The sequence below is a fragment of the Oreochromis aureus genome, linkage group 5 (assembly GCF_013358895.1).
Source record: "Oreochromis aureus strain Israel breed Guangdong linkage group 5, ZZ_aureus, whole genome shotgun sequence".
NCBI lineage: Eukaryota > Metazoa > Chordata > Actinopteri > Cichliformes > Cichlidae > Oreochromis > Oreochromis aureus.
This window is the reverse complement of record NC_052946.1, coordinates 37,697,457-37,724,930: the sequence shown is the minus strand read 5'-3', so window position 1 is coordinate 37,724,930 and position 27,474 is coordinate 37,697,457. Positions and strand designations below refer to the sequence as shown.

Below are 27,474 nucleotides of genomic sequence, written 5' to 3'. Positions count from 1 at the left end.
TATTTATCACTCAAACTTGTCATCCAAATATTACAACTGTCATGTGTTGTGGATTCCAGGTAGCTCATCGGGCGACTCATTTTTACTGGGTTATCATCGGTTGGTACAAATACAACACTGCGGGAACATTTTTTCATTTTTAGGCCACAGACTCGAGTCACACACTCCTGTGCGCTGATTTCTCTCTTTTTTGAATAAGCCTGCATCACAGCTCTCATTTCATCACATTCATTGACCGTGTTCTTATCAGAGTTGTCAATAACTGTCTTCAGGTATTCAGAAAGGCCAGATTCTTTCTTCGTTATATATTTACAGAGGTATTCTATACAAGAATAGGCATTCAATATTAACGAGACATCTAAATTAGAGTTCCAGGCTTCAAGCAGGTGTGGGTTGTAATTGTTGATCCAACAGTCCTTTGGGTCACGTTTCAGAATCAGCGCTGTTTTCTTGTTTATGTCTTGGAGGCATTGCTCATACTCATTCATTGTCAAGTTGCATCGTGACAGAATCTGCTCTATGGTGAGGGAAGCAGCTTCAGGTTCCTTCAGCAGGTTCAACAAAGGTCTGAGTTTGGCTTTTGCAGCTTCAGTGTCTGAATCCTCATCCTTTCTCACAATCATTGTTCTTGTGGATGGTGGTTTTGGAAAACCAAATCTACAACCAGAGTTCACACTCTTAAAGCATGTTTTTGTGTGGTTTTTGCTGTGCTTTTGTAGTTCAGCGACTTTTTTGTGCAGTTCAGGTTGTTTTTCTGGATCAGGAAGTTGAGCTGAGATGTATCTGTCCACAAAGTCACAGACAGTTTGGTCATCATCCACATCTACTTCTACCTTTTCTCGAATCCACAGCAACATGTGTATATGCGGACTACCTCTGTGCTGAAACTCAACTCTGTAAAAGTAATCAATAATTTCACCAAGGGGCTGTGCAGGAGAAAAAAGCAAATCTCTGAACAAAGCCTCAACACGCTTATCAAACATTCGCATGGTGGTTACTGGATTTGATCTTAGAATTTCACACTTTTCTGACCAGTCCAGGGCTTCAAAATCAACCTCTTCACCTTGCTGTCTCTTTATTGCTTGAATCACTTCAGGCCATCTCATCTCAGCAGCAGAGAAAGTGACAAAGAACTGAGGTGTTCCTATTTGACGGACCATACTGAATAGATCTCTGGTAGTTTTCTGCCAGTAAGCTGGAGTTCCTCTGAGTGGCTGCATAAATCTGATTGCATCTTTATTTCTTACCAGCTTCTCTACTTCTGTCTTACTTTGTAACATTCCTGATGTGATTTTGCGTCCATCTTTTGTCATAGTTTTACCTTTCCTTAACTGTATTGTCATGCTGGAATTAGCCAGGTGTATCTCAGTGACAAACTGTGAGAAAAACAGGTAATTTGTGTCTTTAGCAAATCTTGCATCAATGTTGAAAAGCCTTGACTTGAAGTAAGCACTCGGTGTGAGCTTGAGACGTCTCTTTTCATCCAGTGTATTCTGACCAGTAGGAAACTGCACAGGAAATGCCATGGCTTCCAAATGAGGAGTTCTGAAGAAGCTAACAGGATTGTTTCTTTCTGCAGGAGCCACACAATATGTGTTATCAGTGAAACAGAGAATCTCTTCTGAAATGTCTACAGGCTGCAGACAACTTTCTAGAGCAAAACCTCCATTGTTCAAATCACTTTCTGGTTCATCTGGATTTTGTTCCTCTGGTTGTTCATCACAGGACTGCATATTAATAGCTTGTTCACTTTCAGACTCACTTTCGCACAAAAGGGCATCTTTTTCATAGTTGTCAATTTCCATTAGATCTGCTTCATCATAATCATCACTTGCCATGCTGGCTTCATCACTGCTGTCATCATCAGGTAACGTTGGATCACAAAGCAATGCATCATCTCTGATAACAATATCTGTGTACTGTGGATGAATTTGTTTCAGTTTACGCAGGGCTTGAATGAGTTTAGACCAGGTGACAGTCTGGAACAGCTGATGGCCTTTGTAGCACAGTCGTCTTTTAAGCTTGATCCTCATTATCTGTGATTGGTTTCTGAGCCTCGGTAAACAGTCAACTGTTTGTTGGACTTCAGATGGTACACACACCACATTACCACGTATGAGTCTTTGTCTGCCCTTTGGAAGTGGAATAATCTTAGCAAATGGGATGCATTTGGCAATCAGATGTCTCTCCAGAATGTTGAGATCACAGAGTTCAGCTGGAATATCCTGCAGATCTAAACCATTGACAGCAGCAAGCCTTGGCATGTGTCCACTTTTGAGGGAACTGTGACACGTGTGACAGATATACTCCTTTTTTCTCTCAACAGGAAAGCTGCAGTGATCATTACATGCTTCATCACACATATGAACAAATTTACCAGTTAGACACTGCTGAGCTACAGTTTGGTGTTTTGAGTAATTGTTTCTTTTGCAGATTTTCACCTGATTAGGAAAAGAAGCTTTTAGACAAACAGTACAAACATAAGATGGTGCTGATTTAATGTTTGATCTGAAACGAGATATGGCCTCATTCATTAAAGTGTTATCTGGATGACACTGTAAACTTTCAGCTGGTCGATGCATCTGACGATATTTTCTCTTTATGTTCATTGCACATCTGATATTATGCATCTGTCGAAAAGAAAAACCGTTCCAATATTTTACTCTCATTCGTTCTCTCATATTGTCCTTGTGTTTCTGCTGAAATTGTCTCTCTTCTCCATAACGTTTAATCATGTAAGATCGTTTTTTCTGTTTAAATTCTTCACTTTCTTTATATAGATTATATACATATGACCTCATGTAAGCTTTATGTTTCTCTCTGAATCCAGCACAAGTTCTGTATATTCTTCTTATACGTTCCTTCTGCTGTTCTTTGAACATAGGAGATTGTCTATAAGATTCTTTATATGTTTTTCTCATACGTTCCTTCTGCTTTTCTCGGAAAATGGGAGATTCTCTATATGTTCTTGTTATACGCTCCTTCTGCTTTTCTCGGAAAATGGGAGATTCTCTATATGTTCTTGTTATACGTTCCTTCTGCTTTTCTCGGAATAAAGAATCTTCTTTATACATCCTTATCACACGTTCTCTTTTTCTCTCTCTAATTTTAGCACTATCTCTATAGATTTTTCTAAAATGTTCTCTCTGTTTCTCTCTATATGTAGCATTGAGTTTATACAGATTATTTTTGTACACACTCTTTTTCTTACTGTGATCAGAATCATGAGACTTTCTACTAGAATCTTTTTTCTTTGCCTTAAAGCTTTCATCAAAAGTGTACGTCTGTCTTTCTTTCTTTTTCTGATTTTCCTTTCTCTGTGGAAGATTTTCTTGGACCAATAATCGTCTCCTAATCTTTCTCCTTTGCTGTTTATTATGCTTTAACAGTTTATGTAAAAGTTCCTCTGTTGTCTCAGTCAAACAGGAGGCAGTGTTTAAATCATTCTGAGGAACAGATTCTTTTGTTACCTGAGTATCTCTTACAGAAGATGCAGAGGTTTCTATTTCTAAATAATCATAAGGACGATTGTTCAGCTCAGCAGCTGGCTCATTTGAATAATCCACTCTGGATGACATCACTTCAGTGGCTAAAGTGTCGGTCACAGTTTTCTGTGTCTGCTCAGTGGATTTTGGGGTTTCAAATTCAGGTTCATTTAAAGCTGGTGCTGGAACAGTTGTAGCTGTTTGTCTGTTTTCATCAGCATTTCTTTGGTCAGCAACGTTTTCACTGTGAAACTCGACAGGCTGTAGTTCATAAGTGCAGGTTGGTGCGATGCTAAACATTCGGTACAAGCCTTTGATCCTGTCAATCATGTCGTTAAGACGTGTGAATTTTAACATAACTGCAGTTCCACCACTTACAGCTAGCGACAATGGCATTCCTGTAGACTTACGTGGGTGAGGGTCAAAATATGCGTATTCACCTGAAGTCAGCCTGCAAACTGCAATGACGGTTCCTCCCATGACTAGCAAAGCGTAGCGAACCGCTGAAGCCAAACACTGTAGTCCCTGTTCAAGACTCGGAAGATGAGCTGTACCATCAAATGTGCCATAATGAGCAAACTGAGACATGTCCACTTGATACTCGTGTCTGCGGCTGGTGACCACTGTGGGAAGCTCATCGCAGGCGAGAAACACGCTGTTCACAAACCTCTTTCTGGCATCTGAATACACGGCATGGCCTTTGTCCAACACACGGTTTAGATCTGCTCTGGTAATGAATTCATCCTCGTGTAAGAATGACAGGAAAACCAAACTGTTAGCCATGCATTGCTGATTCCTGTACTTTCCATACTTAGGAGAGGCCTGGCTTCGGGATGCACAGATGCTACTCACTCGTGGACGACTTTCATTGTTTGTAACCTGTACATGAGACGGTCCTGGAGCTTCTCCATCATGCTGCGTTTGCACAGTTACCTGGGGTTCAGTCTGGATTACCTGCTGTACTTTAGCATCTGGCACACATGCTGAGCGAACACCTCTCTTTACCACATCTGCATAAGACACTGCAGCTGTCTGAGCACTGTTCTGCACTTCTGGACTGGGAATACTTGTAACAGACACCTTTACCTCCTCACCGCTCTGAGAAACATTTACCTGTTCTTTCTGCTTTTGCCATCTAAGCTTCTGGGACTGTGACCTTTGACTTTTTCTTGGCATTTTGTGCAAGTATAAACTGGGCCTTATATGTATTTATACACAAATGTAAACAAAACTCAACCTGTAAACACTGAAAAACTGATTCCTCAACTTTCTCTTAAATCAGAGCTTTATCAGAATTGATGTAAAAGGCTCACTTAAATACAAACTCAATATTTAGTTTAACTTATTTAAAGTTCTTTGAAAACACTTTGGTCTGTTTTATTATTGCTTTTTCAAAAACTGTATATTATTACTTCTATTTTTTTTAACCAGACTGGATAACAAATTGGTCTATACTTCTGTAAAGTAATATGCAGAATAAATCTCAACAATCAACAGGCTATAATAAAACTCTTAGCTTTTAAGTAGACTTTGTGTAAATCTTTCAGATATTTAAAATTTAAAGCAAATATAAGGAGCTGTGATGGTGTGGTGATCAGATGACAGGCTATGGGGATTCTTCAGCTGGACGTTCTGCAGCAGTCAGGAAACAGGAAGTCTGGGTTCTCAGGGCAGCCTCTAGATGACAACTGTAACTGAATACTTACACTGAGTGACAAAAAAGGGTTTGTCCTTAAATAATAATAGTATAAACTTGTAGTCAAATGTTATAGCCAATGAAACAGACTTGAAAAATATATTTGAATCCAATTTATTATTTATGTGAATATAAGTCTGAATGTATGTATTACAAAATAACCAGATTATCTTATTACAAATAAACCTTGAAAAAGGTGTGTATTTTATATAATTTATCAAAGTAACAGCACCCGTAAGCCAAACTATCAGTGTTTATTCCAAAGTGTAATGTAAAAATTAAAATGACAAATGTAGGGCTCTGTAAGTAGTTTCTACAGTGAGTTCTACTGTACTGTAATTCTATTACTGTATATTCAACTTTTACTTGTAATTTCCAGCAAAATGACTGGATGTGAGAGAGTTTAACGACAGGAAAGATGGAGCAGTGAGAGCGAGATCTCTCAGAATTCTGAAAACAGATTGACGAAGTTCTGGTAACTTCAATTCCAAAACTTAGATTCTGGTAAAACTTGATTTCAAGTCACAGGATTGCGTTTCAACTCAGGTTCAAGCTTGTCAACTTAGATAGAGCTCATGGCGGAGAAATGATAGAAGATAGAATGGCTTGTCAAAAAGATGGAGCAGGGAGAGGGAGAGTGATAGGACAGACTGAATTGCTTGTTAATGATAGAGGGAGGGTTTTCTGCAGCAGGTCACCTGTAAGACAGAAAGAAAGTGGAATTAGACACACTTCCAATAAACCTGGCTTTACTGTATTTTTCAGACTATAAGGCACATTTAAAAGCCTTTAATTTTCTCAAAAATAGACAGTGCACCTTATGTATGGTTGTGTTTACTGATTTCAAACCAATTCTATGTGGTACACGGCACTCACGGCATCTGTCAAATGTTTTAGTATGACTTTGGTAAGCTACAAAGCAGCACCACTTGATGTATTGTCGGAGCATGGCTACCATAGTCAGCACCCTCGTAGAGTAATTCGTACTGTGCTTCAACATAATATGGTGTGTGTGTGTATAAGGGCCTGGCACCTGTTGAGAGCCATGCTTATGAAGCAGATTTCAAACTGACCAATCCACATTCATCAATACACAAATCCTGAAAAGTGAGTGTATTGTTCTGTATTTTATGTCTTACAACTGAACAATTTTGAGAGTTATTGTAAATGAGCTGAATAAAGTTTGACTTATCTGTTTTGTTTGACTTAATGTGCCTTAGAATTTAGTGCACCTTACAGTCCGAAAAATACAGAACACATATATATCATTACACACTGAAGAGTTGTAAAGTACATTATTAGATTCAACTGAATGAAAATGTTTAACATATGGTTGTGGAACATTTCTAAGGACATTTTTGCATTCTATTAACACAATAAAAACAAACAGAGTCTGTAAACCAAGATGTGGTGCTACAGTAACTTACTGTAAACATTATATGGTCAAGCTAAACCCACACAATGAAGTCAGAGCAGACAGTTTCAGACCACCTGGTTTAAACACTTCACATGCACTCAACTCACATGTTCCTAAATGCCCAAAGGTCTCAAATTCCCGATTCTGTGTGTACTTACCTGGTACAACACTATATCATAATGTCTGGGGAGCCGTTAACATAAAAGTAAAAAATAATTTACTCAGTATGACTTTTGGCAAAATGAAAAATTTGGAGACAGATGACTCCTATACAGCAGTTTCTACATATTTCAGTCAAATATGGGGCATGTTTAATACACACCCCGCTAAATCTACAATAAACTTAGCATGGCCGATATTAGGGCCTAATTAAAAATGTAGTATGATGATAAGAGAGATCTGTAAGTCTGGAAATGTTTACATAGACTTTTCTAGGATTTGATGACTTTTGATAATCACCAATAGCTGTGCTCACTCACAGCACTAAACTGAATGTCCTATAATGAGAAACATTTCCCAGCACTGCACATCAGACAAACCTTTACTTACCAGACTTGAGACGATCAGATCAGCAGTCTAGAGAAAGGAAACAATTCATCAGATCACTGTTTGATGATTCAGACTGTTGAGCCTCTTCACACACAATCCAATTTACTGTGACACAAATTAACTAGTAAAATCCTCAATTACTTTAAAGCTTTATGAGCTTACTGTAGTGTAAAGAGGAGATAAATGAACTGCAGCGTCTCACATGGCATGTGTAATAAAAGCATTCATTACTACAGAAATGCAAAGAATAGCCACCAATTGGCACAAGTGCAGGATATACCAAATATTTCCTACACAGAAGCCTTGTGGCTCCAACATTTTCTACAACAGGTCAGTGCTAATAAAGTGTGAAAAACCACAACTTTTAAAAATGTTAGATACAAAGTAATTATATAAATCAGAAGCAACAGAAAACCTCATCATGTCTGACATGAATATGTAAATCTTAAAATACATTTAAATATTAACATGTTACAATAGCAGAGGTGCACCATGTTTTGTAATTAAAATTAAATGTCTTAAAATATTACACTAAAAAGTCATTTCATTGTACCCGTTGCTAGGAATATTTATGAATTTTTGCAGTGTACCTTTTGGCAACTTTTCTATCTAATTTTAAAACACATTATATTCACTAAATAAGTAATAAACTAATTAGACACACTGGCTGTAATTTACCTAACAATGTCCACTCACACCTCTGGTTCTCTTCGTTTTTATTACTGTTAAAGCTATTACTTATACCGAGTCAGGCAAAATACTTCTACAATGTTCTGACTTTAATGTAATACATCAGAATTTGAGAGACAATATAAATCAATACCTGTGCAGCTCTTAAGTGTTTGAGCAACCACTTATACTGACTCCCCTAAAACACTTTAATTGTTTTGTCTGCTACTTAAATCCACAAACATAAGGAGAAAATGAACAAATGTATAAAGACATCTGACATTTAGTTATGTTTAGATTTGATAAGCCATAAGAAATTTAAATCATACATAAATGGGCTATTAAACTTCAGGGACATTTTCAGGGAGAGTCAGAGGGGTCCTGTGTGGGGGCTTTGCTGCTACAGGTCACAAATCCTGTGTTTTTGCCAATCAGTAAATGGAAACATATCACAAAAGGTCAAACTACTGTATGTAAGTTGTCAAATGTGCTACACAATGCCAGGTTCATACTGCTTCAGTTACAATCACTGTTTACTTACCAGCAAAGGCAAAACCAAAGATCTCGTTCACTCTGTGTAACAAAAGACAAAGCACAAAAATACAGAATGAGACAACTCAGATCAGCATCACAATCAATACTACATCAATCTGTGTAGTCCAAAAGATTCAGTACACTTCTTTGTTTACCACAGCAACAAACAACTCACCTCTTTTTTTCTACACCTTATTAAAGATTACTGTCTTCATTAAGGTAAAATGTGGTTTCATCCATTTGTAATAAGCCACACAAGTTTCTCAGTTATGTGATAGCTCTATTAGTTTGGTGCTATTAGATAACACAAATTTAATAAGCAATGATTTGCTACACCTAGCACTGCACACTTTATCAAATTGATAAAGTTTAATTTAAAAGCATGAACAATCATAAATGAAAGCTTGGATGATATATTTGTAGGCTTCAACATTTCAGTTGGTCTGCATTCAAATTCTGCTTCCTAAAAATATTATCACCTGCACAGAGTATCATTTAGTATCATTTAATATGCTGTTGTTTTAAATATTATACATATCATATTAATAATATTAATGGCGCACTGCAGCATTTTATTTATTTGAAGGTGGCCTTTTTTATATTTTATTAACTTCTCACTTTGTGAAAAATTAAACAGAGCTGCAGGTGTAGGTTTTACTTAAAACAAAACCAGTCTGCGCAAACTAGTGTTTGTTAAACAGTTCTTAAAATTTAACTAAAAACTAAAATTGATTAATTAAAAAACTTCTTCTTGTTAAGAAATGTTATTATTCTTATATTATGTGTTTTATCCTCACTCTCTCTCTCCCTTCTGTTAATTAACCCACAACACAGACACACACACCGGCACAGGCACGTGACTCTTTTTCTCCCGGCCTTCTGTCAGAGGTGGTAAAATGGCTCCTTTGAAGTTGCCGACCCTGCTGCTTCAGCAGCTTATCAGTGGTTCTAAGATGGCGGCTTATTACCTTACAACCTATAGAATGAGGCCGTTTTAACTGACTGATTTGTGAAGAGGAGAACTAACTTCAGCTTCCCTAAGAGACTCAGAAACACTAACACACCGAATGAACCAAATACAACACAATAACTGTATTAAACAATCAAATGAACCAAATACATTTTGCACTGGGCCTATAGGAGCTAGGCTAGGCGTTAGCACTTGGTTGTTAGGGCTAGCTTACCAAACACTCCTTTTAAATACTAAAATTACAACGTTTCACTAACAAAGCAGCCATTGTGTTACTTTAATATGACTTATACTTCGACTAGCTTTATAAGTCACTAACAACAACTCGGTAAATCACTCAAACAGCTTATAGACATTTTATTTCAGAAAAGAGAGACAGAGAAGCAGCGCTTACCGGCAGGGATCAAGCAGAGAGTGGGAGGAGATTCAGGAGTCAGCCAGAGACGTAAAATAAGAGGCATTCACGGGTAGTGAGAAACTCCGCCATTACACAAAATTGGCATTGAAAATGCCAATTTTGTGTAATGGCATTGGCATTGAAAATGCCAATTTTGTGTAATTTACAAAAATATATGTAAATTTAAATAGTATTAAACTAGATATTTTTGGAACAGAAAACAACTAGCAGAGATTTAATTCTATAAGTTGAATAAATATTTCAAACATGATTATTTTAATTTGAAATTATGGTTAAAAGTCATGAATAAATATAAGGTCATTATGTTAAAATGTACTGTATTATGATATATTTATTTAACTGGCTGGAGTAATAAGAACAGTCTTCTCCTGAACAACAAAACCAAGGGGCTGGTGTTGGTGTTCACCTAAGCATCCTCACAGGACAGTAGGAGTTGCAGAGGCTCGCCTCGCTGCACTGCAGGAATCAGAGGTTCAGGAGGTACTTTAACCCCACTGCCATGAGGGTTTTCAACAGTGACTCCTGACATGTTCATTGCACATTTATTTATTTTATTCTAATACATATTGGTTATAATCATATGGATTCTAACCTAAATAGACTTGCACCCACTTGTTCACCCCTGCTGCAGTGAGGTAAAGGTGTGGCTTTCTCCAACAAGACTCTTCAGTGAAGGTTTTAAAGACAACCATCTAAACCAGGGGTCAGCAACATTTAAGACCCAAAGAGCCATTTGGACCCGATTTGCACGAAAAAGAAAACACTGGGAGCCACAAATACTTTTGACATCTGAAATGAAGATAACACTTCACACATTGTTTTTACCTTTATGCTCTGTATAAACAACTATACTGTGTTGCTTATGAAATCCATGAAATGCTACAAAGTAAATGAAATTTTATTTATGTAATGGACACATTTTGAACTCTTAAAAATAACAAAAAGTAAAAACATCCAGTTGAAGGTCTCTCTTAAATGAATTGAAAAGCTGAACTTGAATTGTCCATGTATCAAACAAAAACTGATCCTTATATCACCTTTGGGCTTTCAGCACATAAAGGGCCTTCACCTGAATTTGGAAAAAGCACTATGCTCCTAAAAATGAATAATAAATATTTGCAAAATATCTACATAAATATTTATTTTACCTGGTTAACATGCATGGCGGGTTGAGGCCTGCTAAAATTTATTTTAGTTACAGAAATATTGTAACTCAGCAGAAACATAGTAACTTGGAAGAAGTAGTACAGCATTGCAGAAGTGTTGTAATACAGCAGAAATGTTAATATGTAGCGCAAACCTAAAAACCAGGAAGAAATGGTGTAAGAGTATAACTTAATATACAGTAGTATAATAGTAACACATAGTAGAAATGCAACATAGGAGCTGAAATAGTATAATTTAGCAGAAAAGTAATAATTTAGCAGAAAAGTAATACTTTAGCGGAAATATTGGAAATGCAAAACAGCCAGCTTCAAAAAGCTGAAGTTTCCTCAAAAAATTAGTTGTTGTTCAACTGTGAAAAATTGGCAGAAACATTAGAAATGTTACAGAGGAACTGCCAGCAGATACACAAAGCTAAGGCAAAAATTAGATGCCTAGCAATGTTTACAAATAGGGACAAACACACACAGTGATAAATAACCCATATTCAGAAAACAATGTGCAAAAACATGGATGCAAGCATAAACACAGACATACATACAAACATACACACACAAGGGCACACAGGGACAAACAAACGTGTCCTGTGTGTTTCTATGCCAGTCAATCAGTCTGAATCTGGTCAAGTTGAATACACTAATGGATGCTGGTCACCAACGAATAAAAATTGAGTCACGCAAGCACAGACAAAGACACACACACACACACACACACTTCTGTAAAGTTATTAGAAGTTAAAAAACTTCAAACACTGACATCGGCTTTTTCAGGGTTTTTTTTTTTCAGCTTTATATTTTCAGCTGTATCTATGAGAGTCAAAAAGCCTGGATCTGCTCAATTTGAATCCACCAATCAGAGCTGTCACTTCTGTCTGCTTCATCAGGCTATGTAGTTGTCCCTGTCAGTGCAGCTGCATCCCTTGCTCACACCGACAGAGAAATGGGCTTTCTGTAATGTATTTCAGACATGGAGCAGTAGCATCACATCTTAGCAAAAAAATTGTGACTTAAGAGAAACATAATAATTTAGCAGAAATACTATGATTTGGAAGAAATAATAGTATTTGGCAGAAATACTACATTTAGCACAAATCCTATAAAATAGCAGAAATTCTATGTTTTAGCAGAAATACTGTATTTATCACCAATACCAAAAAGTAGCAGAAATACTATGATTTGGTAGAAATCCTATAATTCAGCAGAAATACTATTATTAAGCAGAAATACTATAATTAGCATAAATCTTATAAAATAGCAGAAATAGTATGATTTAACAGAATAGTAATAACTTAAATAGAAAAATTGAAAAAGCAAAATGGACAGCTGAAAAATGCTGATGGTAAGGGTTACTCAAATGTGCTTGTTGAAAGGTAAAAATTGACAAAAAAAAGAAAAGAAAGAAATAACAGCCAGCAGATACACACAATTACAATTATGGACACAAATGGAAACACAAATGCACAGAGAGAGACACACACAGGATGTAATCGAGTCAACCAGTCTAAATATAATCAATTTGAATCCTACAATGACTTGCTGCCATAAAAAGGGTCTCTCTCACACACACACACACACACACAGCAGCAGCAAGTGAACAAACAGTGGCTGTGCATACTGTGTTTCCTGTATGTCCCTAGGTCAGTGAAGCAGCCTGGAGCTGCTGAATTTGAATCCACCAATCAGAGAGGCTGTGTACTTTTTCCCGCCAAAACTGGTGCACCAAGTGCAGGCTTTTACACACGCAGCATAGAGACAGAAAGGATTTTTGCAGTTTATTTCTCATAGTGAGGATTCCCCTCAAACAAATGGCCATAATTTCCTAACCGTAGGGGCTAGAACGGTCATTCTTACACCGTTTTGTTCAGAAGAGATGGGGGAATCTTAAAGTGTTGACACTTTATCATTAAAATATGAATTATTGAAGATATTTGACTTCTAATGCACCATAACTGAGTAGAGGCGGTTTAAACTGCCTTGACTTGCCCTGAAACAACGCTTTCTAACTCTAAATCTATTTGGAGTATCGATATCATTCTTTCACCGTAAGAGACAGCAAGCTTTGGTGAACAGTCATGGAAATTTTCAGGTCTCTGTGGAAATCCAAAAAAAAGATATGACGAGAGAAAAAAGTTGTTCATTTCCAGAGTTTGAAATCTGAAGAAATCTGAGCGAAGGACGAATTTCCTACCCTCAAACAAGTCTAACTCATTTCAGAACGGTAATAGGTGAGAAAAAATTTCTTGAATTGTGAGCGTCAGGAGTGTCTGAAGATATATTGGGACAAGCCTCATGTCTTAACTTCGCTTCGTTAAGGAGATATGACGATTCGAATATGCCTCTCATTACAGAAATCAAGCGATGATTTTGAACAAGCTCCCATTGACTTTCTATGGAGAGTTTACAGACTTTGTGTTGGTCTGAGGAGATTTGCCAAAATTCTATAAATCTCACAACAATGATGGTGACATTTTCGGAAAGCCAGCAAAATACCTACGTTTTGATGTATAATTTGTGGAAGTTGAGTGAAAATTGAGCAAGTAGCAAGAAGTTGTTCGGACATGAAGAGAAAACTGCGAAACTTACAGTGGCACACTGAAAGCCAAGTGCATAGCAACCATAACAACGCATGTATTTTGTGAAAATCACAAAATGAAACTCAAAACTTAAAGAGGATAAGATGAAAATGGTAACAGATATGAAAAAGCTGAATCATTAATGAATAGCCCAATAATTTGTGAACATTTTAAAGTTTGAATGGTTGTTCTACGTGAACGTAGGAAAAAAGTAGTTAAGTTTCAAAAACAAGCAAGTTTTAGCAGAATTGTGGAAGTTTCCCATTCATTTCAATGGGACAAATTAAAGGAAAAAAGCTTAATATTTTAAAAGTATAATAGCATAAAATACCAAAAGTCATAGCCATCATTAGCAGAAATAGCAGAATAGTTTAAAATTTGAACGGTGAAAATCGGCTGAAAATTGTTAAAGTAGTTATGCCAAAAACGTACAAAAGTGGCAACTAGAATAATAATAAAGTATAAAGAATAAAGAGAAACAGGAACTCAATAGTGTGGATGCATAAAGCATCCACACAACTAGAAAAATTTGCATTTCCTGCGAAAATGCTGTGTGGATGCCTTAACGCTGAAGCTGTCTGCTGAAAAGCTGAAAAAGATGAAAAGTTGCAAAAAGTTGTATGGTGGTGAAGAAACTGAAAATTCCGCTGAAAACAAGTGAAGAAGGAGAGATTTTTGCTTAAAAGTGGTGAAAAGCAAAAATTCTACTGCAAAGGGGTAAAGACGGCGAAATTTTGCTAAAAAGTGGTGAAAGAAACCCCCTATGTTGCCATGAGCAGGATTCAACCCGGCCCTCCTGGTCTCAAGGCAGCTACTCATCTCACTGAGCCAAAGTCATTCTCCCAATGAGGAGGTGGAGAGACTGACACTTTTGCTGAAATGAGCAGAAGCTGCTGAGAATTGTGCTGATAAGAGGAGAAAAGGCTGAAAATTTTGCAGAAAAGAGGTGAATCAGCAGAATTTCTGCAGAAAAGAGGTAAAGAAGCAGAAAGTTGCACTGAAAAGAGATGAATCAGCAGAATTTCTGCTCAAAAGTGTTTTTTCTGAAAACAGCTGAGATTTGTGCTAATAAGAGGTGAAAAGGCTGAAAATTTTGCAGAAGAGGTGAATAAGCAGAATTTTCAGCAGAATTCTGCCGAAAAGATGTTTTTGCTGAAAATACCTGAAAAAGCAGGGACTTGTGCTGAAAAGTGGTGAAAAAAAAAATATTGCCGTGAGCAGGATTTGAACCTGGCCCTCCTGGTCTCAAGGCAGCCACTCATCTCACTGAGCCAAACTCACTCTTGCAAAGAATAGGTGGAGAGACTCATAATTCTGCTGAAATGAGCAGAAGCTGCTCAAACTTCTGCAGAAAAGAGGTGAATCAGCAGAATTTCTGCTGAAAAGAGGTAAAACAACCTGTTTCTGCTCAAATTCACCAATCAGAGGTACTGCCTCTGTCTGCTTCATCAGGTGGGTACTTGTATGTATTTCTGCCATGGAGCATTAACAAGAATCTGAGGTCCATATTAGAAAAGCTGCTAAAATCATAAAACGTGCGCTGAAAAGAGATGAATCAGCAGAGTTTCTGCTGAAAAGAGTTTTTTTTTTCTGAATACAGCCAAAAAGGCTGGAATTTGTGCTGAAAAGGGGTGAAAAAAATGAAAATTTTGCTGAAAAGGGTGAAGAAGCTAAAGTATACCAAATCAAAGTATTTGTGCCAAAACATAGTGTTTCTGCCATATTGTGGTACTACTACATTACAACATGAATACGGATTAAAGATGAAAGAAACTGGCAACAAATTCCTCCACTACAAACCAGTCTGATACCACTTCTTTGCAGTGTTCACATTGACTAAGGCACTATCCAAAAGGCGCCACAAGAGGGCACTCCAACACAACAGATGACCTATGTACACTGATGCACTTAGTAACAGTCAGCCTCCTTGAATTGGCAGAAATACTGTGATTTAGTAGTAATACTATAACATAACAGATATACTGTGATGTTGCAGACAGACATAGTATGTGTTTTGCACTACTCATTTGTAGTGAAAGAAATTAGCAATATAAATTAGAGGTCTGTGATAGTGTATAAATTTGTAGGAAAAAAATGTTGACCAAGGTGGGATTGAACGCACGACCTTTGAACTGCAGAGACGTGTCATTACTTACTCTGCTGAAATTAGCAGAAGCTGCTGAGAATTGTGCTGATAAGAGGTGAAAAGGCTGAAAATTTTGCAGAAAAGAGGTGAATCAGCAGAATTTCTGCAGAAAAGAGGCAAAGGAGCAGAAACTTGCGCTGAAAAGAGATGAATCAGCAGAGTTTCTGCTTAAAAGTTTTTTTTTTCTGAAAACAGCCCCAAAAAATGGAATTTGTGCTGAAAAGGGGTGAAAAAATGAAAATTTTGCTGAAAAGGGGTGAAGAAGCTAAAGTATACCAAATCAAAGTATTTGTGCCAAAACATAGTGTTTCTGCCATATTGTGGTATTTGTGCCACAAAAGTTACTACATTACAACATGAATACGGATTAAAGATGAAAGAAACTGGCAACAAATTCCTCCACTACAAACCAGTCTGATACCACTTCTTTGCAGTGTTCACGCTTACTAAGGCACTACCCAAAAGGCGCCACAAGAGGGCACTCCAACACAAGAGATGAGGTGAATGAGCAGAACTTCTGCAGAAAAGAGGCAGAACAAAAGAGAAAAACTGAAAACAGCTTTTGCCATGACCGGGATTTGAACCTGGCCCTTCTGGTCTTAAGGCAGCTGCTCATCTCACTGAACCAAACTCATTCTCACAAAAGCAAGAGATGGAGCAACTGACAATTTTGCTAAATGAGCAGAAGCTGCTGAGAACTGTGCTGAGAAGAAGTGAAAAGGCTGAAAATTTTGCAGAAAAGAGGTGAATCAGCAGAATTTCTGCAGAAAAGAGGTAAAGAAGCAATAAGTTGCGCTGAAAAGAGATGAATCAGCAGAATTTCTGCTCAAAAGAGTTTTTTTCTGAAAACAGCTGAGATTTGTGCTGATAAGAGGTGAAAAGGCTGAACATTTTGCAGAAAAGAGGTGAATCAGCAGAATTTCTGCAGAAAAGAGGTAAAGAAGCAATAAGTTGCGCTGAAAAGAGATGAATCAGCAGAGTTTCTGCTCAAAAGAGTTTTGTTTTTCTGAAAACAGCCAAAAAGCTGGAATTTGTGCTGAAAAGGGTGAAAAAATGAAAATTTTGCCTACAGGGGTGAAGAAGCTAAAGTATACCAAATCAAAGTATTTGTGCCAAAACATAGTGTTTCTGCCATATTGTGGTACTACTACATTACAACATGAATACGGATTAAAGATGAAAGAAACTGGCAACAAATTCCTCCACTACAAACCAGTCTGATACCACTTCTTTGCAGTGTTCACGCTACTAAGGCACTACCCAAAAGGCGCCACAAGAGGGCACTCCAACACAAGAGATGACCTATGTACACTGATGCACTTAGTAACAGTCAGCCTCCTACTTAGCCATTACGTAATACAGCGATATTACAGTGTACAAATTCACATAAATTTGCAGGGGAAAAAAACAAAGCAGGAACGAGCCCAAAACAATAAAATAACTGGGCTGCCATAGCTATTGCTAACTAGCACATACGCTAAAGGTAACTAAAACCAATACCAACCAATGTTTTTGCAGAAACACTGTAATTTCACTCAAATACTATGAAATAGCAGTAATACTATGATTTGGCAGAAATACTATGTCTTTGCAGAAACACTGTAATTTCACTCAAATAATATGAAATAGCAGTAATACTATGATTTGGCAGAAATACTATGTTTCAGTACAAATACTATGACAAAGCAGAAATACTATGACTTAGAAGTAATACTATAACAAAAGGGATTCCTCAAAATACTATGAAATTGCAGTAATTCTATGATTTGGCAGAAATACTGTACTTCGTGACAAATACAATGCTTTGGTACAAATACTATATTTTGATTTCAATACTATGATTTGGCACGAGTAGTATGATTTAGTACAAATACTACGAATTGGCAGAAATACTGTGACTTAGTAGTAATACTATAACATAACAGATATACTATGATTTTGCAGACAGTCTATGTTTTGCACAACTAGCACAATATGGCAGAAATACTATGATTTGGCACAAGTACTATGATTTAGTACAAATACTCTTATTGGCACAAATACTATGTTTCAGTACAAATACTACGATTTGGCAATAATACTGGGTTTTAGCACAACTACTGAGATTTGGGTGAAATACCATGATTTAGAAGAAATACTATGACTTCATACAAATACAATGTTTTGGTTCAAATAATATGATTTGCAAAAATACTATGATTTGGCACAAGTACCATGATTTAGTACAAATACTACGATTTCGGCTCAAATACTATGGAATTGCAGTAATACTATGATTTTGAAGGAATACTATGATTTGATAGAAATACTATGCCTTAGTAGTAATACTATAACATAACAGATATACTATGATTTTGCAGAAATTCTATGTTTTGCACAAATACTACAATTTGGCAGAAATACTATGTTTGGGCAGTAATACTATGATTTGCTATAAATACTATGATTTGGCACATATACTATAATCAGCAGATATACTATAACATAACAGAAATTCTACGACTTAGTAGTAACACTATAATATAACAGAAATTTTAACTGGACACAAATAACATGATTTGCCCCAAAACCATGATTTGGCAAAAAAATACCATGATTTGGCACAAATACGATGATATTGCAGAAATACTATGATTGGGTACAAATACTATGATTTGGCACAAGTACTATGAATAAGTACAAATACTATGATTTGGCAGAAATACTATGACTTAGCAGAAATACTATGTTTTAACATAAATAATATCTTTTGACAGAAATTTCTGCTAAAGGTACTATTTCTGCTTTTTAGCAGAAATACTGTAATTTTGCATAAACACTATGATTTGGGATAAATACTATGATTTGGCAGATATACTATATTCAGCAAATATACTATAACATAACAGACATTCCTCCACTTAGTAGTAATCTCATAACATAAAATAAATATTATGGTTCTGCCCAAAACCATGATTTGGCACAAATACCATGATTTGTCAAAAATACTATGATTTAGCAGAAATACTATGATTGAGCAGAAGTACTAAGATGTAGTAGAAGTACTTTGATTTAGCACAAATACTATTATGGAGGAGTAATACTTTAACATGGGAGAAATATTGATACTGACACACACATACACAGAGAGCAAAGTGTACAGTGGCTGTTAAGAGTCTGTGCTTGGTATATCTAGGTCAGCTAAATTGGCTGCACCTGCTGTAATCAGCACTTACACACACAGACACAGACACAGCTATGAGTTTTCTGCAGTGTATTTCTCACATTCAGGATTCCCCTCGAACAAATGGCCATAATTTCCTAACCGTAGGGGCTAGAACGCTCATTCTGACACCGATTTGTTCAGAAGAGATGGGGAAAACTTCAGGCCTTCATAATTCAGAGATAAAATGTAAATTATTGAAGATATATGACTTGTAATACACTGTAACTGAGTAGAGGCGAAGCAAAACTGCCTTGACTTGCCCTCAAACAACGTTTTGTAACTCTAAATCTATATGGAGCATCAAAATCATTCTTTCACCGTAAGAAACAGCAGGCTTTGGTGAACAGTCATGGAAATTTTCAGGTCTCTGTTGAAATCAATCAAAAGATATGACGAGAGAAAAAAGTGCCTCATTTCCAGAGTTTGAAATCTGAAGAAATCTGAGCGAGGAAAAATTTCCTACCCTCAAACAAGTGTAATTCATGGCCAAACGGTAATAGGTGAGGAAAAATTCTTGAATTGTGAGCATCAGGGATGTCTGAAGATATATTGGCACAAGCGTCATGTCTCAACTCTGTTTCGTTAAGGAGATATGACGATTTGAAAATGCCTCTCATTAGAGAATTCCAGCGCTGATTTTGAAGAAACTCTCCATTGACTTTCTATGGAGAGTTTTGAGACTTTATGTTACTCTGAGGAGATTTGCAAAAAATCTATAAGTCCCACAACACTGATAGTGACATTTTCTGAAAGCCAGCAAAAATACCTACGTTTTGATGTATAATTTGTGGGGGTTGAGTGGAAATTGAGCGAGTAGCAAGAAGTTGTTCAGACATGAAGAGAAAAATTCAGAAAGGACGAGTGCACACTCTGAGTTAATTGCATAGCAACCATAACAACGCATGTATTTTCTGAAAAATCACAATTTTGCAACTGAAAACTTAAAGAGGTATAAAATTAAAACGGTAGAAGATCTGAAAAAGCTGAATCATTCAGGAATAGCCCAATAGTCTGAGAACATTTTAAAGTTTGAATGGAGTTTCTAGGTGAAAGTATGACAAAGTAGTTAAGTTTCAAAGACAAGCAAGTTTTAGCAGAATTGTGGAAGTTTTCCATTCATTTCAATGGGACAAATTAAAGGAAAAAAGTGTAATATTTTAAAAAGTATAACAGTAATAAACACCAAAAGTCATTGCCGAAAGAGCAGAAAGAGCAGAACAGTATAGAGTTTGAACTGAGAAAATCGGCTGAAAACTGAGGAAGTAGTTAAGTGCCAAAAAGTGTACGGAAGCAACTAGAAGAATAATAATAATAAAGAATAAAGAGAAACAGGAACTCAATAGTGTGGAAGCCCTTTAAGGGCATCCACACAACTAGAAAAAAAATTGCATTTCCTGCGAAAATGCAGTGTGGATGCTGTAAAGCTGAAGCTGTCAGCTGAAACTAGCTGAAAAAGCTGAAAAGTTGCAGAAGTTGTAAAACCTTTGCAAAAATTGTAATAACTTTGCAGAAGCATAAGAACTTAGCAAAAATGTAATTACTTAGCAGAACTGCAATAACGTAAAGAAAACATAATACTTGGCAGAAATACAATAACATAGCAGAACTTAGCAGCAGAAATTAGAATAAATATTGTAACTTAGCAGAAACAAGATAACTTTTCAGAAATACAGGATTTTAGCAAACATGGTACAAGATTACATAGATACTTTATTTAAACAAAATACCTAAACATTGCACAAATACTGTGATTTAGGACAAATACTACAACATAGCAGAAATGCTGTAATTCAGCAAATATATTATGCTATGGCACAAATAGAAAGAATATGCTCAAATACTATGATTTTGCTCAAATAATATGATTAAGCAATAATACTAAGATTTAGCAGAAATACTGTATTTAGCACAAACACCGAAAAGTAGCAGAAATACTGTAATTTAGCATAATAGTAATAACTTGCACAATTACAAATATGGACATGGTAAATGGCCTCTATTTATATAAGCGCTTTTATGGTCCCTAAGGACCCCAAAGCTCTTTACATATCCAATCATTCACCCATTCACACACTGGTGATGGCAAGCTACGTTGTAGCCACAGCCACCCTGGGCGCACTGACAGAGGCGAGGCTGCTGGACACTGGCGCCACCGGGCCCTCTGACCACCACCAGTAGACAACGGTGAAGTGTCTTGCCCAAAGACACAACGACCGAGACTGTCCGAGCCGGACCTCGAACCGGTAACCTTCCGATTACAAGGCGAACTCCCAACTTTTGAGCCACGATCGCCCCCATATATGGAAACACACATGCACAGAGACACACACAGGATCCAATTCAATCAACCAGTGTAAATATATTGATTTTAAATCACACAATAAGATACACCCATAAAAAGGCTCTCTCTCTCTCTCGCTCTCTGTCATACAGACACACACACACACACACACACACACACACGCAGCAGCAGCAGCAAGTGAACAAACAGGGGCTGTACATACAGTGTTTCCTGTATGTTTCTAGGTGGGTCAAAAAGCCTGGAGCTGCTTAATTTGAATCCACCAATCAGAAAGGCTATGTACTTTTTCCCCGCCAAAACAGGTGCACCTGTTTTTACACACGCAACACAGAGACAGGATTTGTGCAGTCTATTTTTCATAGTGAGGACTCCTCTCAAACAAATGGCTATAATTTCCTTACCAGCTGCCCCACTGGGAAAGACAGTGAGCTCTTGGGAAACGGGGTGATGAGCAGTCAGAATTAGATCGCGGTGAGAGGCAAAGAGCGCCGTTTTTGGAGTTACAAAACGTCGTGTAACTCCAAAACTAGGTGGACTAGAAGCATAATTCTTGTACTGGGTGAATCAGCGGACTTTGGTGTACTTTGACTGCGATTTTCATTACTCTTTGTACATCCGTCGCTGAGATATGACGAGAGAAAAACGGCAGACCTCAGATATGATTGGCTGGCTGGGAAGCTGGCAGGAATATATAGTAATAGTGTGATTAAGCATAAATACTACATTTAGCAGAAATACTGTATTAAGCACAAATCCTATAAAAGCAGAAATACTATATTAAGCACAAATCCTATAAAAAGCAGAAATACTATATTAAGCAATATAAAATCCTATAAAATGGTATAAAAAGCAAAAATACTGTAATATGATTTGGTAGAAAAACTATAATTAATCAGAAATACTATATTTGGCAGAAATACTGTAATCAGCACATATACTGTAACATGACAGAAATTCCTCCACTTAGTAGTAATACTATAACATAACACAAATGTTATGATGAGTTGAGCGGCTGGTACTCTGGTGCAGTCAGCACAATCTGGAGCTGAACACTCTTAAAACTGTAGAGATGACAGTGGACTTCAGGAGACATCCTCAACTCTGCCCCCTCATCATATCAGACAGCCCTGTGTCGACTGTGGAGATCTTCAAGTTGCTGGGTACCACCATCTCCCAGGACCTGAAGTGGGAGACCAACATCAACTCCATCCTCAAAAAGACCCAGCAGAGGATGTACTTCCTGAGACAACTGGGGAAGTACAGTCTTCCACAGGAGCTGCTGATCCAGTTCTACACTGCAGTCATTGAGTCTGTCCTGTGCTCCTCCATCACAGTCTGGTATGGTGCAGCCACTAAACAGGACAGGTGCAGACTGCAGCGGACTGTACGGGCAGCAGAAAGGATCATCGGCGCCCCTGCCCTCCATCCAGGATCTGTACCTCTCAAGAACCAGGAAACGGGCAGGAAAATCATCACAGACCCCTCACACCCTGGACACAGACTTTTTTGATCTGCTGCCCTCTGGCAGACGGTGCAGAAGCCTGCAGACCAGGACCACCCGACACAGGAACAGTTTCTTTCCCTCACCATCTCCCTTCTAAACAGTTGAACTGTCACACTCCTCCCACTGCCAGACTGCAACTGCACCTTATGTACATTCTGTAGTATTCATTCCACCTCATTTCATTTTGTATTTTCTGTATATACGTTTAGATTAGTTATTTATAGTTGGTTTACACAGCTTTGTGTATGTATGGGTATGCATGTGTAATGTATATATAGATACGTGTGTGTGTGTGTGCGTGTGCGTGTGTGTGTGTGTGTGTGTGTGCGTGTGTGTGTGTGTGTGAGATTTACATTGCTGTGCTCGAGAGCCACCATCTACCGGAACCAAATTCCTTGTATTTGTATGCACATATACTTGGCCAATAAACATGATTCTGATGACTTGGCACAAAAACCATGATTTAGCAGAAATACTATGATTGAGCAGAAGTACTAAGATGTAGTAAAAGTACTTTGATTTAAGAGAAATCCAATTATGGAGGAGTAATACTTTAAAATGGGAGAAATATTGATACACACACACACATTCACAGAGCCTAAAGGGAAGAGTATTTGTGCCATGGAGTGTTAAGAAGAATGTGAGGTCCATATTAGAAAACTGGTAAAAGTTTTGAGAATTGTAATAAATGATTAATATGAATTAGTGGTCTGTGATAGTGTATTAATTTGTAGGGCAAAAACATGTTGTCCAAGGTGGAGTTGAACCCACGACCTTTAGGTTGCACACCTGTGTCATTACCAGCTGCCCCACTGGGAAAGACAGTGAGCACGTGGGAAACAGGGTGATGAGCAGTCAGAATTAGATCGCGGTGTGAGGCAAAGAGCGCCGTTTTTTGAGTTACAAAACGTCGTGTAACTCCAAAACTAGGTGGACTAGGAGCATAATTCTTGTACTGGGTGAATCAGCGGACTTTGGTGTACTTTGACTGCGATTTTCATTACTCTTTGTACATCCGTCGCTGAGATATGACGAGAGAAGAAACTGCAGACCTCAGATATGATTGGCTGGCTGGGAAGCTGGCAGAAATATATAGTAATAGTGTGATTAAGCATAAATACTACATTTAGCAGAAATACTGTATTAAGCACAAATCCTATAAAAAGCAGAAATACTATATTAAGCACAAATCCTATAAAAAGCAGAAATACTATATTAAGCAATATAAAATCCTATAAAATGGTATAAAAAGCAAAAATACTGTAATATGATTTGGTAGAAAACTATAATTAATCAGAAATACTATACTGGGTAGAAATACTATATTTAGCACAAATCTTATAAAATAGCAGAAATAGTATGATTCAGCACAATAGTAATAACTTAAACAGAAAAATTGGAAAAGCAAAATGGACAGCTGAAAAATGCTGAACATGCTAAGGGTCCTTCAAATGTACATGTTAAATGAAAAAAAAAAAAAACTCAGCAAAAAAAAGTGTAACAGTCACACAATCACAAATATGGAAACATATGGAAACACACATGCACAGAGAGACACACAGGATCAAATTCAGTCAACCAGTCTAAATATATTGAATTTAAATCATACAATAAGATGCTCCCATAAAAACTCTGTCTCGCCCTCTCTCTCTCTCTCTCTGTCACACACACACACACACACACACACACACACACACACACACACACACACACATAGGGAGAGACAAGCAAGTTTCTAGGTCAGTCAAGCAGCCTGGGAGCTGCTAAATTTGAATCCACCAATCAGAGGCTGTGTACTTTTTCCCGCCAAAACAGGTGCAGCCGTTTTTACACTCAGCACAGAGAAAGACAGGATTTCTGCAGTCTATTTCTCATAGTGAGGATTCCTCTCAAACAAATGGCCATAATTTCCTAACCGTAGGGGCTAGAACGGTCATTCTTACACCGTTTTTGTTCAGAAGAGATGGGGAATCTTACAGTATTAACAATTTATCATTAAAATATGAATTATTAAAGATATTTGACTTCTAATGCACCATAACTGAGTAGAGGCAAGCGAAAACTGCCTTGACTTGCCCCAAACAAAGCTTTCTAACTCTAAATCTATTTGGAGTATTGATATCATTCTTTCACCGTAAGAGACAGCAGGCTTTGGTGAACAGTCATGGGAATTTTCAGGTCTCTGTGGAAATACATCAAAAGATATGACGAGAGAAAAAAGTGCCTCATTTCCAGAGTTTGAAATCTGAAGAAATCTGAGCGAGGACAAATTTCCTACCCTCAAACAAACCCAATTCATGGCCAAATGGTAATAGGTGAGAAAGAAATTCTTGAATTGTGAGCGTCAGGAGTGTCTGAAGATATACTGGGACAAGCCTCATGTTTTAAATTCGCTTCATTAAGGAGATATGACGATTCGAATATGCCTCTCATTACAGAAATCAAGCGGTGATTTTGAACAAGCTGTCCATTGACTTTCTATGGAGAGTTTTATGACTTTGTGTTGGTCTGAGGAGATTTGCCAAAATTCTATAAATCTCACAACAATGATGGTGACATTTTCTGAAAGCCAGCAAAAATACCTACGTTTTGATGTATAATTTGTGTGGGTTGAGTGAAAATTGAGCGAGTAGCAAGAAGTTGTTCGGACATGAAGAGAAAATTGCCAAAGGTACAGTGGCTCACTTAGAACCAAGTGCATAGCAACCATAACAACGCATGTATTTTGTGAAAAATCACAAAGATGAAACTCAAAACTTAAAGAGGATAAGATGAAAACGGTAACAGATATGAAAAAGCTGAATCATTCATGAATAGCCCAATAATTTGTGAACATTTTAAAGTTTGAATGGTTGTTCTAGGTGAAAGTAGGAAAAAGTAGTTAAGTTTCAAAAACAAGCAAGTTTTAGCAGAATTATGGAAGTTTCCCATTCATTTCAATGGGACAAATTAAAGGAAAAAAGCTTAATATTTTAAAAAGTATAAGAGCAGAAAATACCAAAAGTCATAGCAGGAATTAGCAGAAAAAGCAGAATAGTTTAAAATTTGAATGGTGAAAATCGGCCAAAAATTGTGAAAGTAGTTAACGGACGAAAAAAAGCGAAAAAACGGGAGCAACTTGAAGAATAATAATAAAGAACTAGAAAGCGAAAATTTCAGAAGAAATTTTATGTGTGCCTATGCCGCTGCTAATCTGTGTAGTTTGCCATTCTTACGGCTGCTTAGGGCAAAACTCAGAAGAGCAGCCATTCTCCACCATGAACTATGGTAAAAACAAACACCGCTCACACTTCACAGATGACAGCTTACAGTTTTGTGTAAAGATGAAGTTGCTTGTACAGCCCGATTTGCAGGCGCTGTGCACAGAGGTTCATGAGCAGAAGTCCCCATTGTAGCACGGCAGACCCGACAATGTTTGCATGAACACGCTTTGAAGCATTACGTTATGGACCACTTTTCACACATGGTTGGTGTACCCACACAACCGGCTGTAGCTTTTCAACTTACACACACCCAAAAACAGCCGAGAGAGCACAGACAGCGCCGAGGGCGTGATTGCAGATGCCACTCAGGTGGGTCCACCTCCCTGCAGCGGCACTGCAGACCACGCCCGCCACACACATCAAACACGTAAAATAAATATTTATGCACTTTCGCATTCACTTTTTGTCTTTTGTTATTTTTACACAGTGTTCTGAATGATGAGCAATGGTCTACAGCCAATCTTGTGTATTATTATACAAACTTTGGTTGTAAGATTCAGATAACTATTTAATAAAACCTAAATATTTTATATGAGAGTAAGAAAGAAAAGTATCTCTTGTGTCCACCTTTCTCTGTTAATGGCCTACCTGGCCCCTGGCAAAAGCTTTGCTAGATCCGCCCCTGCACAGTTACCAGCTGTCAGCTACACAAAAAAGGAGCTTGGTGTTTACAGGGAGTGCAGAATTATTAGGCAAATGAGTATTTTGTCCACATCATCCTCTTCATGCATGTTGTCTTACTCCAAGCTGTATAGGCTCAAAGCCTACTACCAATTAAGCATATTAGGTGATGTGCATCTCTGTAATGAGAAGGGTGTGGTCTAATGACATCAACACCCTATATCAGGTGTGCATAACTATTAGGCAACTTCCTTTCCTTTGGCAAAATGGGTCAAAAGAAGGACTTGACAGGCTCAGAAAAGTCAAAAATAGTGAGATATCTTGCAGAGGGATGCAGCAGTCTTAAAATTGCAAAGCTTCTGAAGCGTGATCATCGAACAATCAAGCGTTCATTCAAAATAGTCAACAGGGTCTCAAGAAGCGTGTGGAAAAACCAAGGCGCAAAATAACTGCCCATGAACTGAGAAAAGTCAAGCGTGCAGCTGCCAAGATGCCACTTGCCACCAGTTTGGCCATATTTCAGAGCTGCAACATCACTGGGTGCCCAAAAGCACAAGGTGTGCAATACTCAGAGACATGGCCAAGGTAAGAAAGGCTGAAAGACGACCACCACTGAACAAGACACACAAGCTGAAACATCAAGACTGGGCCAAGAAATATCTCAAGACTGATTTTTCTAAGGTTTTATGGACTGATGAAATGAGAGTGAGTCTTGATGGGCCAGATGGATGGGCCCGTGGCTGGATTGGTAAAGGGCAGAGAGCTCCAGTCCCACTCAGGCGCCAGCAAGGTGGAGGTGGAGTACTGGTTTGGGCTGGTATCATCAAAGATGAGCTTGTGGGGCCTTTTCGGGTTGAGGATGGAGTCAAGCTCAACTCCCAGTCCTACTGCCAGTTTCTGGAAGACACCTTCTTCAAGCAGTGGTACAGGAAGAAGTCTGCATCCTTCAAGAAAAAAAC

The 27,474-nt window shown here is 37.7% G+C and overlaps 1 long non-coding RNA gene across 1 annotated transcript; it reads right to left on the bottom strand.

Moving 5' to 3' along the window:
- Positions 1 to 5,860: 5,860 nt before the first annotated feature.
- On the bottom strand, positions 5,861 to 8,595 carry LOC120440309. The gene is made up of 3 exons (XR_005613156.1): positions 8,358 to 8,595; positions 7,148 to 7,174; positions 5,861 to 5,879 (listed from the first exon to the last, which is right to left on the bottom strand). It is a non-coding gene; the product is annotated as an uncharacterized LOC120440309 (long non-coding RNA).
- Positions 8,596 to 27,474: the final 18,879 nt, after the last annotated feature.